Raw genomic sequence first — 16,329 nt, forward strand, 5'->3', positions numbered from 1 at the left:
TGGTGTTTGGATGCTGGCTTGGTGATTAAACACTTGATATTCCATCTTCGGATGAATTTCGGGTGTCACCTGTTGCCTAAGACCACTTGCATGTTTAGCTCGCCGTGGGGTAGCAAGCGTTGTGATCTAATGGCCTTACCGGGCAAACACTTTCGGTTCGTCAAGGACTTGGAGTGCCGGGACGGGTTGGCGGATCCATCACTCTGAGTATGCCGGGTTGATACTTGGGGTTGGTTTGGTTTTGGTGACCCAATACTAGATGTACCATCTCGGTGGTATGTCAGTATCACCTATACTCCAGACCACTTGCATGGTTAGCAAGCGTTGTGATCTAATGGCCCAACCGGGCAAACACTTTGGGTTCGCAAGGACTTAGAGTGCCGGGACGGGTTGGCGGATCCAACACTCTGGGTACCTCCGGGTACTTGGGGTTGGTTGAGGACTTGGTGAACAAACACTTGATATACACTCTCCGGATGTACTTCGGGTGTCACCTGTTGTCCGAGACCACTTGCATGGTTAGCAAGCGTTGTGATTCAATGGCCCTACCGGGCAAACACTTTGGGTTCGCAAGGACTTGGAGTGCCGGGACGGGTTGGCGGATCCAACACTCTGGGTACCTCCGGGTACTTGGGGTTGGTTGAGGACTTGGTGAACAAACACTTGTTGTACACTCTCCGGATGTACTTCGGGTATCGCCTGTTGTCCGAGACCACTTGCATGGTTAGCAAGCGTTGTGGTCTAATGGCCCTACCGGGCAAACACTTTGGGTTCGCGAGGACTTAGAGTGCTGGTAGTGGTTGGCGGACCCAACACTCTGGGTACCTCCGGGTACTTGGGGTTGGTTGAGGACTTGGTGAACAAACACTTGATATACACTCTTCGGATGTACTTCGGGTATCGCCTGTTGTCCGAGACCACTTGCATGGTTAGCAAGCGTTGTGGTCTAATGGCCCTACCGGGCAAACACTTTGGGTTCGCAAGGACTTAGAGTGCTGGTAGTGGTTGGCGGACTCAACACTCTGGGTACCTCCGGGTACTTGGGGTTGGTTGAGGACTTGGTGAACAAACACTTGTTGTACACTCTCCGGATGTACTTCGGGTGTCACCTGTTGTCCGAGACCACTTGCATGGTTAGCAAGCGTTGTGGTCTAATGGCCCTACCGGGCAAACACTTTATGTTCGCGAGGACTTGGAGTGCTGGTAGTGGTTGGCGGACCCAACACTCTGGGTACCTCCGGGTACTTGGGGTTGGTTGAGAACTTGGTGAAGATACCCCTGTCACCTTGTTCGAGGCCACTTGCATGGTCGCAAGCGTTGTGATACAATGGCCCTACCGGGCAAACACTTTGGGTTCGCAAGGACTTGGAGTGCCGGGACGGGTTGGCGGATCCAACACTCTGGGTACCTCCGGGTACTTGGGGTTGGTTGAGGACTTGGTGAGCAAACACTTGATATACGTTCTTCGGATGTACTTCGGGTGTCACCTGTTGTCCGAGGCCACTTGCATGGTCAACGGTTGAGGTGGTGATGGCGGGTCGGTGCTGTAGGGTGCCGGCCTGTTGGCTGCCTTGGCCGGGTTGGTTGGTTAACACTTGATTGGGCTTGCACCCGAGGGTAATGGCACTTGAAGGTGGGTACTGGCCGGCTGACCTGGTGTGATGGTTGGTTGGTGAACACTTGGCGGTACTTGCACTTGGCTGTGCTTGGACTTGAAGGTGGGATCCGGCTGGCCTAGGCCATTGGTGGTTGGTTGGTGGGTTAGCCCTTAGCTGGGCTGGCTGGCTGGCTGGCCATCGGTGGTGTGGTGTGGTGAGGTGTGTGGAGTCGAGCATCGCGCGCCGTTGCCTTCTTCGGAGTGTTGTAGGTACGCAAGTGCTTGCAATGCAAAGAGGTTGGTGATGGAGTGACATTGCCTTCACCATGGAGTTGCGGGTACTTAGGTACTTGCAAGGAGATGGTGGTATGGTGGTGTTGCGTGTGTGGTGTTCGATTAGAAAGATATAATTTCTAAGTCCGGATTAGTGCTGTCAGTGGGGCCGCCGCTAACAGGTCCTGCACGGCCACCGTGGGGCTTGACTTGGCGCTATTCCGGACTTGGGGCGATCACGATGTCCCCGTGCGGGACTTAGAAGATGGAAGAACACAAGTACCCTTATCCCATGACTTGTGAGCGATTGGCATACGTTACCACATGAAGAGAAAAATTGGCTAAGTCCCGGATCCATATTATATGAACAGAATAATCGGCTAAGTCCCGGATCCATATTATATGAAGGGAAAAATCGGCTAAGTCCCGGATCCATATTATATGAAGGGAAAAATCGGCTAAGTCCCGGATCCATATTATATGAAGAGAAAAATCGGCTAAGTCCAGGATCCATATATGATAACCTAATAATCGGCTAAGTCCAGGATCCATATTATATGAAGAGAAAAATCGGCTAAGTCCAGGATCCATATATAATAACCTAATAATCGGCTAAGTCCAGGATCCATATAACATGAAGAGAAAAATCGGCTAAGTCCCAGATTGGGTCTGTCAGAAATACACTTCCAAGTTACCACACAAGCAAGCAAGATGGCCTAGTGATGGATCCATATGATATGAAGAGAAAAATCGGCTAAGTCCCAGATTGGGTCTGTCAGAAATACACTTCCAAGTTACCACACAAGCAAGCAAGATGGCCTAGTGATGGATCCATATGATATGAAGAAAAAAATCGGCTAAGTCCCAGATTGGGTCTGTCAGAAATACACTTCCAAGTTACCACACAAGCAAGCAAGATGGCCTAGTGATGGATCCATATGATATGAAGAGAAAAATCGGCTAAGTCCCAGATTGGGTCTGTCAGAAATACACTTCCAAGTTACCACACAAGCAAGCAAGATGGCCTAGTGATGGATCCATATGATATGAAGAGAAAAATCGGCTAAGTCCAGGATCCATATAATATGAAGAAAAAAATCGGCTAAGTCCCAGATTGGGTCTGTCAGAAATACACTTCCAAGTTACCACACAAGCAAGCAAGATGGCCTAGTGATGGATCCATATGATATGAAGAGAAAAATCGGCTAAGTCCCAGATTGGGTCTGTCAGAAATACACTTCCAAGTTACCACACAAGCAAGCAAGATGGCCTAGTGATGGATCCATATGATATGAAGAAAAAAATCGGCTAAGTCCCAGATTGGGTCTGTCAGAAATACACTTCCAAGTTACCACACAAGCAAGCAAGATGGCCTAGTGATGGATCCATATGATATGAAGAGAAAAATCGGCTAAGTCCCAGATTGGGTCTGTCAGAAATACACTTCCAAGTTACCACACAAGCAAGCAAGATGGCCTAGTGATGGATCCATATGATATGAAGAGAAAAATCGGCTAAGTCCAGGATCCATATAATATGAAGAAAAACATCGGCTAAGTCCCAGATTGGGTCTGTCAGAAATACACTTCCAAGTTACCACACAAGCAAGCAAGATGGCCTAGTGATGGATCCATATGATATGAAGAGAAAAATCGGCTAAGTCCCAGATTGGGTCTGTCAGAAATACACTTCCAAGTTACCACACACGCAAGCAAGATGGCCTAGTGATGGATCCATATGATATGAAGAGAAAAATCGGCTAAGTCCAGGATCCATATAATATGAAGAGAAAAATCGGCTAAGTCCCAGATTGGGTCTGTCAGAAATACACTTCCAAGTTACCACACAAGCAAGCAAGATGGCCTAGTGAAGGATCCATATGACATGAAGAGAAAAATCGGCTAAGTCCGAGATTGGGTCTGTCAGAAATACACTATCAAGTTACCACACAAGCAAGCAACATGGCCTAGTGATGGATCCATATAATATGAAGAGAAAAATCGGCTAAGTCCGAGATTGGGTCTGTCGGAAATACACTATCAAGTTACCACATGAGCAAGCAAGTTACCACATGAAGAGAAAGCCGGCAAAGTCCGGGAATGTTACCACATGAACTGGAAAATGGGCAAAAACCTACCTCTACAGGGAACGTGAATAAGTAAGGCTGTAGACATCGGATCGACAAGCCAAAGACTGATATGGTAAGGAAATGAGTAGTACAAGCTTTCCTGAGAGTTGCAGAGCTTAGACTGCATATGAACGGAAGTTATTAAGCGTCAAAGTCAGAAAAGTTGCCCGAAGGAACACAAGTTCCAACTTAGAGCATGAATACCGCCTAGACGGTAGGAGGTACGGCCAGGCTGAGGAATAAGAAAATGTTGGCCAACATGTTCCCTAACTATCCCCCGAAGACCGCAAAGCAATCCAACATCAACCAAGAAAGTTATAGCCCGATCAAGGAAACACCTACTTTGCACCGATATTGCACCAAATACATGTACCAAGCACCTTCGGTTGCATACCTGCAGGGGTTTACCATAGTAGGCCATGGAAGACCGATATACCGAACATAATCACTTTCTATCTCCTCGGGTGTTGGAGGTAGCGCTTTGCGGTACAAGAACGAAAGTTAGACTTTATCTTGGTGCATCTTTTTGCCCAAGATCACAAGACCCTATCTACCAAGGCAAGAAAGTTGTGTGGGGACAAAATGTCCAAAAGTGCCCAAAGTGGCACACTTGAACCATATATTCGAGAAAAACACAAGTGTGGGCCCGAGCTAGCAAGTTGAAATGTTCTGACCGTCAGTAGCCCTAGTTGAGGTGCACTTATCATTATATGAGGCCAACGTGCCAGCTAGTCTCTAAAGGGGCGATATGGGTGTTCCAAGGTTTGTACCCAATTGAGGAAAAAACAGGGTAAGGTACGGTGTACCGCGAATAACTCGGGCTATAGATGTCCGATCGATGAGTTTGGCATATGTATGGAAAGGTCTCGTCGAGACCTAACTACCCTGAAAGTATGAAGGCAAAGACTTGAATGACCGGGAAGTAATTAAGTGCACAAGTGGTAAAGTTGCACCAAAGTCCATGTTACCCGAAGTGGTACATGAACACCCAATATTCGACCAAAACACAAGTTTAGAGACGAGCTAGCGAGCTACATTGTTCAGACCGTCAGTAGCCCGCATCAAGACACGCATTTCATTATATTGAGCCTAGCCGCTAGCTCGACTCGAAGTCGGTCATATGGTTGGTTGATGGTTTGGACCGACCACGTGGTGTACCAAGGTTATGTACCTTTCATGAATTAAAACTCTGGCTGTATGGCACTGAGCGACAAGCTAAGGTATGATTTGGAATAGTCTTGAGTGGGACTATTTAGGAAAAATGCGAACAAAAAATCACAAAGTCCTTGGGCGAAGCTATTAGCGAAACATAGAGCAAATTGGTACCAAAAACTATGGAAATGGGACTTGAGTCAAAAATAACCGCAAGTTGGAGAAGAGATAGCAAGCTTGCGTAGAACATTTATAACTAGTGCGTGGTATGACCAACAAAAATGTGTATGGGGCCAAGGCGCTGGCTGGCCTCCAAAGTGGTGATATGGGCGATTCAAAGTTTGTACCCAAGTATGAACAAGTATGGAAAAAACAGGGTAAGGTACCAAGTACCATGAATAACTTCGGCTGTAGATGGCCTAGCGAGGCAAACCGCATATCGTTGGAAAGGTATTGGGGAGACCTATCTACCCTGAAAGTTTCATGAGGCTGAGTTGAAAGACCACGGAGATATTAGGTGATGATGGTCCAATTCGGGGACCAAGTCGCAGGAAATGGCACTTGACCAAAATCACGCTTGGAAGGTGAATACCGGCTTACCGGTAAGAGATAGCGACTTGGCGTAGAATATTCATAAGTTGGGCGTGTAAAGACGCAACTTTCATTATATGGGGGCAACCCGGTCAGGGTGCTCCAAGTCGGTCGTTTGGTCGGTTTATGGTTTGGGCCGACCATGTGGTGTACCAAGAAGAGGTACCTTTCATGAATTATAACTCGGTCAGTTTGCCACCGAGCGACAAGTTGCGATGTGATTTGGAATGGTCTTGAGTGGGACTATCAAGCAAAAATACAAATAGAAAATCAGCTTGTCCATGGCCGAAGCTATTAGTGAAACATATAGCAAAATGGGTCCAAAAACGAATGAAATGGGACTTGGACCAAGAATAACGGCAAGTTGGAGAAGAGATAGCAAGTTGACGTAGAACATTTATATTTTGGGTATAGTATGACCAACAAAAAAGTATTTGGGGCCAAGGTGCTGGCTGGCCTCCAAAGTGGAGATATGGGCGATACAAAGTTTGTACCCAAGTACGAACAAGTATGGAAAAAACAGGGTAAGGTACCAAGTACCATTAATAACTTCGGCTGTATATGGCCGAGCGAGGCAAACGGCTCACCGTTGGAAAGGTCTCGGGGAGACCTATCTACCCTGAAAGTTTCATGAGGCTGAGTTGAAAGACCACGGAGATATTAGGTGATGATGGTCGTATTCGGGGACCAAGTCGCAGGAAATGGCACTTGACCAAAATCCCCCTTGGAAGGTGAATACCGGCTTACCGGTAAGAGATAGCGACTTGGCGTAGAATATTCATAAGTTGGGCGTGTAGAGACGCAACTTTCATTATATGGGGCCAACCCGGTCAGGGTGCTCCAAGTCGGTCGTTTGGTCGGTTTATGGTTTGGGCCGACCACGTGGTGTACCAAGTTGAGGTACCTTTCATGAATTATAACTCGGTCAGTTTGCCACCGAGCGACAAGCTGCGGTGTGTTTTGGAATGGTCTTGAGTGGGACTATCAAGCAAAAATACAAATAGAAAATCAGCTTGTCCATGGCCGAAGCTATTAGTGAAACATATAGCAAAATGGGTCCAAAAACGAATGAAATGGGACTTGGACCAAGAATAACGGCAAGTTGGAGAAGAGATAGCAAGTTGACGTAGAACATTTATATTTTGGGCATAGTATGACCAACAAAAAAGTATTTGGGGCCAAGGTGCTGGCTGGCCTCCAAAGTGGAGATATGGGCGATACAAAGTTTGTACCCAAGTACGAACAAGTATGGAAAAAACAGGGTAAGGTACCAAGTACCATTAATAACTTCGGCTGTATATGGCCGAGCGAGGCAAACGGCTCACCGTTGAAAAGGTCTCGGGGAGACCTATCTACCCTGAAAGTTTCATGAGGCTGAGTTGAAAGACCACGGAGATATTAGGTGATGATGGTCGTATTCGGGGACCAAGTCGCAGGAAATGGCACTTGACCAAAATCCCCCTTGGAAGGTGAATACCGGCTTACCGGTAAGAGATAGCGACTTGGCGTAGAATATTCATAAGTTGGGCGTGTAGAGACGCAACTTTCATTATATGGGGCCAACCCGGTCAGGGTGCTCCAAGTCGGTCGTTTGGTCGGTTTATGGTTTGGGCCGACCACGTGGTGTACCAAGTTGAGGTACCTTTCATGAATTATAACTCGGTCAGTTTGCCACCGAGCGACAAGCTGCGGTGTGATTTGGAATGGTCTTGAGTGGGACTATCAAGGAAAAATACAAATAGAAAATCAGCTTGTCCATGGCCGAAGCTATTAGTGAAACATATAGCAAAATGGGTCCAAAAACGAATGAAATGGGACTTGGACCAAGAATAACGGCAAGTTGGAGAAGAGATAGCAAGTTGGCGTAGAACAATTATATTTGGTGCATGGTATGACCAACAAAAAAATATATGAGGCCAAGGTGCTGGCTGGCCTCCAAAGTGGAGATATGGGCGATCCAAAGTTTGTACCCAAGTATGGCAAAAACTGGTAGAGGTACCTTTCATGAATTACTGCTCAGGCTGTATGGCACTTAGCGTGACGCTTGGCTCTGGTATGGAATAGTCTTGAGTGGGACTATCAAGGAAAAATACGAACAAAAAATCACCATGTCCACGGACGAAGGTATTAGCGAAACTTAGAGCGAAATTGCGACCAAGTCGCTGGAAATGGCCCTTGGACCAAGTATACCGTCAAGGCGGTACGAGATAGCGAGTTGACGTGGAACATTTATAAGTTTGCCTACACGAGACGAAAGTTTAGTTATATGGTGCCAACCCGCTCAGGGTTGTCCAAGTCGGTCATATGGCTGATCGAAATTTTCGACCAAGTACTGAGAAAACAGGGTAAGGTACCGTGTACCTCGAATAACTTTGGCTGTAGATGTCCGAGCGAGGCAAACGGCATAGCGTTGGAAAGGTCTTGAGGTGTTCTAGGCACCCTGAAAGTTTGAAAAGGCTATCTGGAAAACTCGTGGAGATATTAGAGAAACATTGGGCCCAAAAGATACCAAGTCGCAGGAAATGGGCCCTCCAAGAACACCCTAAAATCCCAATTACGGCTAAGTTGCAGGCCAGCTAGCGAAGTGAAATGTTCTAGGCATAACTAGAACACGTTAATGCGCAACTTTTTGAATCAGAACTTTTTTCGATATCTGGCCCCCAAAGGGGGGATATGGGCGATCAAAGGATTTTTCCAAGTTTCGGTACTTTTTACGGTATCGCTCATAGCTCCGGCTGTATGCAAGCAAATGACAATCTAAGACATGATTTGGAAAGGTATTGAGCAGTACTAACTTACGTTAGAACACAGCGAAGCGCTATCGGTTCATGGCAAGGCCGATATAAGCAGTCAAAGATGAAAAATGTTGACAAAATGAACAAAAATTACCTTGGTACGCGAATAGCGGCCAGGGATGAAGAGGTACGAAGGTGGTGTAGAAGAATTATAATTAGGGCTTGGTACGCTCTAAAAGTTTGCCGAAGACCGCAAAGCGCTCAGACCCATAGAAAGTGGCCATTTGGGCCGAACAGTGCGTGCAAAGAGGTGAAAATGCAAAAATTGCACTTTGGGGGGCGATTTGCGGGGGGAAGGAGGGGTCGGAGGGCAAAATGTCCCTTGACCAAAAAGTCTTATCTCGTCGAGATCTACAACATTGCCGAAGACCGCAAAGCGCTAGCTCGCAATCGAAAAATCGAGAATTTGAAAATTTTCTAAGTCTTGGGCTCCCTAAGGAAAAGTTTCAAAAATCACGTTTGTCCCCAATTTTGAAGGGGAAGAAGTCGGTTCCGGGGCATGGTGTCTTCGGCAAAAAGTCTTATCTTTTTGCGTACTTTCGACTAGTTCAATAAAAATTTTTGACCCAAAATTTGTTCGGCGGACCCCTAGGTCGAAAAACCCGAAAAAAGTCGAAAAAAGTCGAAAATGTCGAAAAATGAGAAAACCTCATATTCGGACTCTACACGAGCCCCAGATATTGAAAAGTGAAATCCGCGGTCGATTTGGAACAAAAAATTGACCTAGGCAAAGTTGTATGGAGGTAGGGACCCCTGAGAAAAAAGTTTGGTCCCGAGGCTCCTTGGACCACCAAGTCCCTAGGTCGGACCAAAATCGGAAAAAATCCGACCAAAGTCGAAAGTGTCGAAAATTTTAAAAAACCCCTTTTGGGGCCCTATGGCCTCCCTAGATAATGATAAGTGAGGTCCGCGGCCGATCCGGAAGAAAAACTTGACCTAGGCAAACTTGTATGACGGTGGGGACCCAAAAAAATTTCGATGAGTGTAGTTTAGACAGGCCGGAAAATGTATCGGTGGTCCGTATCAAGGGACGTCTTTTAGTTCCATGGGGTGGTGGTCGTCGAACAAAGTCGCCTAGGTCGACCACCAGAAAGACCAGTCGTGTTGTAATGGATGTTTTGGCCACTTTGCTAGGGAAACCTAGTAGGTCGAAGCAAATTTGGGGTTCGAGATGAGTTGGTGAAAGTTGGTCCAACCTAGGTGTGCTTGGTGGAGGTTGACCATGAAAGTAGAGCATGATGGGAATGACCATAACTTTGGTTCTAGATGTCGGATCGGTACACTTTCGGCAGTTTTGGAAAGGTGAAGGCCTGCTCTAGCTATGTTTCCTACCAAGCTAAGCGCCTACTAGTGACCCGGAGGAGGTATTAAGGGTCAAAGGCAAAAAGGGGTACCCTAAAGTGCATGTGACCAAGAAAATGGGAAAAACGGTATCGCCTATAGCTCAGGCTGTATGGCTCGGATCGGAAAGCTTGGATATGCGTTGGAAAGGTCTTGACGAGCGCTAGCTATGTGTCCTACCAAGCGAAGCGCTAGGTGTTGAGCAAGTCGGTCATATTAGAGGGCAAAGGTGAAAAATGGTGGTTTAGAGGCGAAAATTCACCTTATGATCGAAAATAGCGGGCGAACGATAAGAGCTACGAACACGGCGTAGAACAATCATAAGTACGTTACCACAAGACCTAACTTTGGCCAATATAGAGCGAGAAGATCGGAGGTACCCATCAGGGTGATATGGCTGGTTCAAAGTTGGACCAAAACGAGACTTGAGAAATGGATTGAAACACGGTATCGCGAATAACTCAGGCTGTATGGAACGGATCGACAAGCTTAGATCAGTGTTGGAAAGGTCGAACCGAGCGCTAACTATAATCCCAAACAACCGAAGCGCTAAGTGTTGAGCAAAACTGAGTTATTAAGCGACAAAGTGGAAAAATAATACCAAAATGGCCAAAAATCACACAAGACCAAGAATACCGAGCAAGCGGTAAGAGATAGCGGGTTGACGTAGAATACTTATAAGTTTGCCTCTACGAGACCTAAAAGTCGTCCATAGAAAGCGAGAAGATCGGACCACTCTGGAAGGGTGATACGAGTGGTCAAAAATTAGCAAAAATGAAACATGGCTAAAATGGATTTGACTTGTGCACCATGTAGCTCCGGCTGTATGGCATGGATTGTAGAGCTAGGATATGTTTTGGAAAGGTAACACCCAGCGCTAGATACGACTAGAAGAAAGCAAAGCGCTAACTAGCATGATTTGGAAGTTATTAAGCGTCAAAGTCGAAAAATGTTACCAAAATTGAAACTCGAGTACATTGGGCCAAAAAGTACAAGTTGTGAAATTTGGACTTACGAGTAAAATACCGAGCAGGCGGTAAGAGATAGAGACTTGGTGTAGAACAATTATAAGTTGGGCATGTTATAACCTATATTTGGCCCGAACATAGTCTCGAGATCGGTGGTACCCAAAAGGGTGGTACAGGTGTTAGATGGTTTTCCCAGAGCATAAGCTCCACATGATATGGAAAACGGGAAACATCATAACTTCGGCTGTATGGCATGGAATGGAACGAACAAGGTATCGATGGAAAGAGAAAAGGTAGCGCTAACTATAATTCCTACCAAGCAAAGCGCTAGCATGTGACCGTTCGGGTGTTATTGTGAGTCAAAGACAGAAATTGTTACCACGAGAGGCGAAAATCCGGCTAAGTCCAAAAATACCGGGCTGGCGGTAAGAGATACGGCTTGGCCGTAGAACATTTATAAGTTGGCCAAGACAAGACCTAAGTTTCGTCCATAGACGACAAGAAGATCGAAGATACCTGAAGGTGAGATATGGGCGTCCCAAAGTGGGCCTTTGAAAAAGTGACAAACTTCCCTTATAACAGCATACACCAAATATCTCTGGCTCTATGGCACCGAATAAGAAGTTGAGGTCAGCGATAGAAAGGTGATAGTCAGCGCTAAATATCATACGAACAGAGTGAAGCGCTAAAGGGAAAGGATCTTGGTGATATAAGGTGACAAAGTCGAGAAAAGTTGCCTCAAAATCATGAAAAATGTGAAAAAATGGCTAAGTCCCGGGTGCCTTAAGGGCAGGTTGATCGAATGTACCGAGCTGGCGGTACGAGATAGAGACTTGGTGTAGAACAATTATATGTTTGGCATGGCAAGACCTACATTTGGTCAATACAAAGTGAGAAGATCAAAGAAACCCGTAAGGGTGATATTGGTGTCCAAAGGAAAAAAGCACTAAGTCTTGGGAAACTTATATGAAGAAAAAGGACCCTGATGGGTCATATGGGATGGATCGAAAAATCGGCTAAGTCCCAAAATGGGGATGTCAGAACTACACTCATGTGTTACCACATCAAGCAAGGCAAACTTATATGAAGCAAAGGACCCTGATGGGTCATATGGTATTGATCGAAAAATCGGCTAAGTCCCAAAATGGGGATGTCAGAACTACACTCAAATGTTACCACACCAAGCAAGGCAAACTTATATGAAGCAAAGGACCCTGATGGGTCATATGGTATTTTACGAAAAATCGGCTAAGTCCCAAAATGGGGATGTCAGAACTACACTCAAATGTTACCACACCAAGCAAGGCAAACTTATATGAAGCAAAGGACCCTGATGGGTCATATGGTATTGATCGAAAAATCGGCTAAGTCCCAAAATGGGGATGTCAGAACTACACTCAAATGTTACCACACCAAGCAAGGCAAACTTATATGAAGCAAAGGACCCTGATGGGTCATATGGTATTTTACGAAAAATCGGCTAAGTCCCAAAATGGGGATGTCAGAACTACACTCAAATGTTACCACACCAAGCAAGGCAAACTTATATGAAGCAAAGGACCCTGATGGGTCATATGGTATTGATCGAAAAATCGGCTAAGTCCCAAAATGGGGATGTCAGAACTACACTCAAATGTTACCACACCAAGCAAGGCAAACTTATATGAAGCAAAGGACCCTGATGGGTCATATGGTATTTTACGAAAAATCGGCTAAGTCCCAAAATGGGGATGTCAGAACTACACTCAAATGTTACCACACCAAGCAAGGCAAACTTATATGAAGCAAAGGACCCTGATGGGTCATATGGTATTGATCGAAAAATCGGCTAAGTCCCAAAATGGGGATGTCAGAACTACACTCAAATGTTACCACACCAAGCAAGGCAAACTTATATGAAGCAAAGGACCCTGATGGGTCATATGGTATTTTACGAAAAATCGGCTAAGTCCCAAAATGGGGATGTCAGAACTACACTCAAATGTTACCACACCAAGCAAGGCAAACTTATATGAAGCAAAGGACCCTGATGGGTCATATGGTATGGATCGAAAAATCGGCTAAGTCCCAAAATGGGGATGTCAGAACTACACTCAAATGTTACCACACCAAGCAAGGCAAACTTATATGAAGGCAAGGACCCTGATGGGTCATATGGTATTTTACGAAAAATCGGCTAAGTCCCAAAATGGGGATGTCAGAACTACACTCAAATGTTACCACACCAAGCAAGGCAAACTTATATGAAGCAAAGGACCCTGATGGGTCATATGGTATTGATTGAAAAATCGGCTAAGTCCCAAAATGGGGATGTCAGAACTACACTCAAATGTTACCACACCAAGCAAGGCAAACTTATATGAAGCAAAGGACCCATATGGGTCATATGGTATTGATTTAAAAATCGGCTAAGTCCCAAAATGGGGATGTCAGAACTACACTCAAATGTTACCACACCAAGCAAGGCAAACTTATATGAAGCAAAGGACCCTGATGGGTCATATGGTATGGATCGAAAAATCGGCTAAGTCCCAAAATGGGGATGTCAGAACTACACTCAAATGTTACCACACCAAGCAAGGCAAACTTATATGAAGGCAAGGACCCTGATGGGTCATATGGTATTTTACGAAAAATCGGCTAAGTCCCAAAATGGGGATGTCAGAACTACACTCAAATGTTACCACACCAAGCAAGGCAAACTTATATGAAGCAAAGGACCCTGATGGGTCATATGGTATTGATTGAAAAATCGGCTAAGTCCCAAAATGGGGATGTCAGAACTACACTCAAATGTTACCACACCAAGCAAGGCAAACTTATATGAAGCAAAGGACCCATATGGGTCATATGGTATTGATTGAAAAATCGGCTAAGTCCCAAAATGGGGATGTCAGAACTACACTCAAATGTTACCACACCAAGCAAGGCAAACTTATATGAAGCAAAGGACCCTGATGGGTCATATGGTATGGATCGAAAAATCGGCTAAGTCCCAAAATGGGGATGTCAGAACTACACTCAAATGTTACCACACCAAGCAAGGCAAACTTATATGAAGGCAAGGACCCTGATGGGTCATATGGTATTTTACGAAAAATCGGCTAAGTCCCAAAATGGGGATGTCAGAACTACACTCAAATGTTACCACACCAAGCAAGGCAAACTTATATGAAGCAAAGGACCCTGATGGGTCATATGGTATTGATTGAAAAATCGGCTAAGTCCCAAAATGGGGATGTCAGAACTACACTCAAATGTTACCACACCAAGCAAGGCAAACTTATTTGAAGCAAAGGACCCATATGGGTCATATGGTATTTTACGAAAAATCGGCTAAGTCCCAAAATGATGATGTCAGAACTACACTCAAATGTTACCATACCAAGCAAGGCAAACTTATATGAAGGAAAGGACCCATATGGGTCATATGGTATTTTACGAAAAATCGGCTAAGTCCCAAAATGAGGATGTCAGAACTACACTAAAAAGTTACCACACCAAGCAAGGCAAAGTACCTAGGTGAACCCTAGCAAGAAACACGGACCAAGTCAGATGGCCTAAGTCAAGAGTGCAAGTGACCTAGGCAAAGTTGTATGGCGCTGAGGACCCTGAAAAATATGGTTAGTGTAGTTTAGACAGGGGAGGTTTTTGGGTCGGCTGAACCTCCTTATTTTGGGTTTTGACCTCCTCAAGAAGCTACACCTAGGCAAACTGCCTAGGGTGAAAGTGCGAAGACCAATCGAATAGTAAGACAAGTTTTGACCGATCGCCCTAGGCAAGCTTGTATGAAGAAAGGGACCCTATGGGTCATATGGAAATACATGAAAAATCGGCTAAGTCCCAAAATTGGGATGTCTGAACTACACTAAAAAGTTACCACATCAAGCAAGGCAAAGTACCTAGGTGAACCCTAGCAAGAAACACGGACCAAGTCAGATGGCCTAAGTCAAGAGAACAAGTGACCTAGGCAAAGTTGTATGACGGTGAGGACCCTGAAAAATCTGGTTAGTGTAGTTTAGACAGGGGAGGTTTTTGGGTCGGCTGAACCTCCTTATTTTGGGTTTTGACCTCCTCAAGAAGCTACACCTAGGCAAACTGCCTAGGGTGAAAGTGCGAAGACCAATCGAATAGTAAGACAAGTTTTGACCGATCGCCCTAGGCAAGCTTGTATGAAGAAAGGGACCCTATGGGTCATATGGAAATACATGAAAAATCGGCTAAGTCCCAAAATTGGGATGTCTGAACTACACTAAAAAGTTACCACAGCAAGCAAGGCAAAGTACCTAGGTGAACCCTAGGAAGAAACACGGACCAAGTCAGATGGCCTAAGTCAAGAGTACAAGTGACCTAGGCAAAGTTGTATGGCGCTGAGGACCCTGAAAAATCGGGTTAGTGTAGTTCAGACAGGGGAGGTTTCTGGGTCGGCTGAACCTCCTTATTTCGGGTTTTGGCCTCCTCAAGAAGACAGACCTAGGCAAACTGCCTAGGGTGAAAGTGCGAAGACCAATCGAATAGTAAGACAAGTTTTGACCGATCGCCCTAGGCAAGCTTGTATGAAGAAAGGGACCCTATGGGTCATATGGAAATACATGAAAAATCGGCTAAGTCCCAAAATTGGGATGTCTGAACTACACTAAAAAGTTACCACATCAAGCAAGGCAAAGTACCTAGGTGAACCCTAGCAAGAAACACGGACCAAGTCAGATGGCCTAAGTCAAGAGAACAAGTGACCTAGGCAAAGTTGTATGACGGTGAGGACCCTGAAAAATCTGGTTAGTGTAGTTTAGACAGGGGAGGTTTTTGGGTCGGCTGAACCTCCTTATTTTGGGTTTTGACCTCCTCAAGAAGCTACACCTAGGCAAACTGCCTAGGGTGAAAGTGCGAAGACCAATCGAATAGTAAGACAAGTTTTGACCGATCGCCCTAGGCAAGCTTGTATGAAGAAAGGGACCCTATGGGTCATATGGAAATACATGAAAAATCGGCTAAGTCCCAAAATTGGGATGTCTGAACTACACTAAAAAGTTACCACAGCAAGCAAGGCAAAGTACCTAGGTGAACCCTAGGAAGAAACACGGACCAAGTCAGATGGCCTAAGTCAAGAGTACAAGTGACCTAGGCAAAGTTGTATGGCGCTGAGGACCCTGAAAAATCGGGTTAGTGTAGTTCAGACAGGGGAGGTTTCTGGGTCGGCTGAACCTCCTTATTTCGGGTTTTGGCCTCCTCAAGAAGACAGACCTAGGCAAACTGCCTAGGGTGAAAGTGCGAAGACCAATCGAATAGTAAGACAAGTTTTGACCGATCGCCCTAGGCAAGCTTGTATGAAGAAAGGGACCCTATGGGTCATATGGAAATACATGAAAAATCGGCTAAGTCCCAAAATTGGGATGTCTGAACTACACTAAAAAGTTACCACATCAAGCAAGGCAAAGTACCTAGGTGAACCCTAGGAAGAAACACGGACCAAGTCAGATGGCCTAA

This window comes from Anopheles coustani, assembly GCF_943734705.1.
Source record: "Anopheles coustani chromosome X unlocalized genomic scaffold, idAnoCousDA_361_x.2 X_unloc_110, whole genome shotgun sequence".
In the NCBI taxonomy this organism is placed as follows: Eukaryota; Metazoa; Arthropoda; class Insecta; order Diptera; family Culicidae; genus Anopheles; species Anopheles coustani.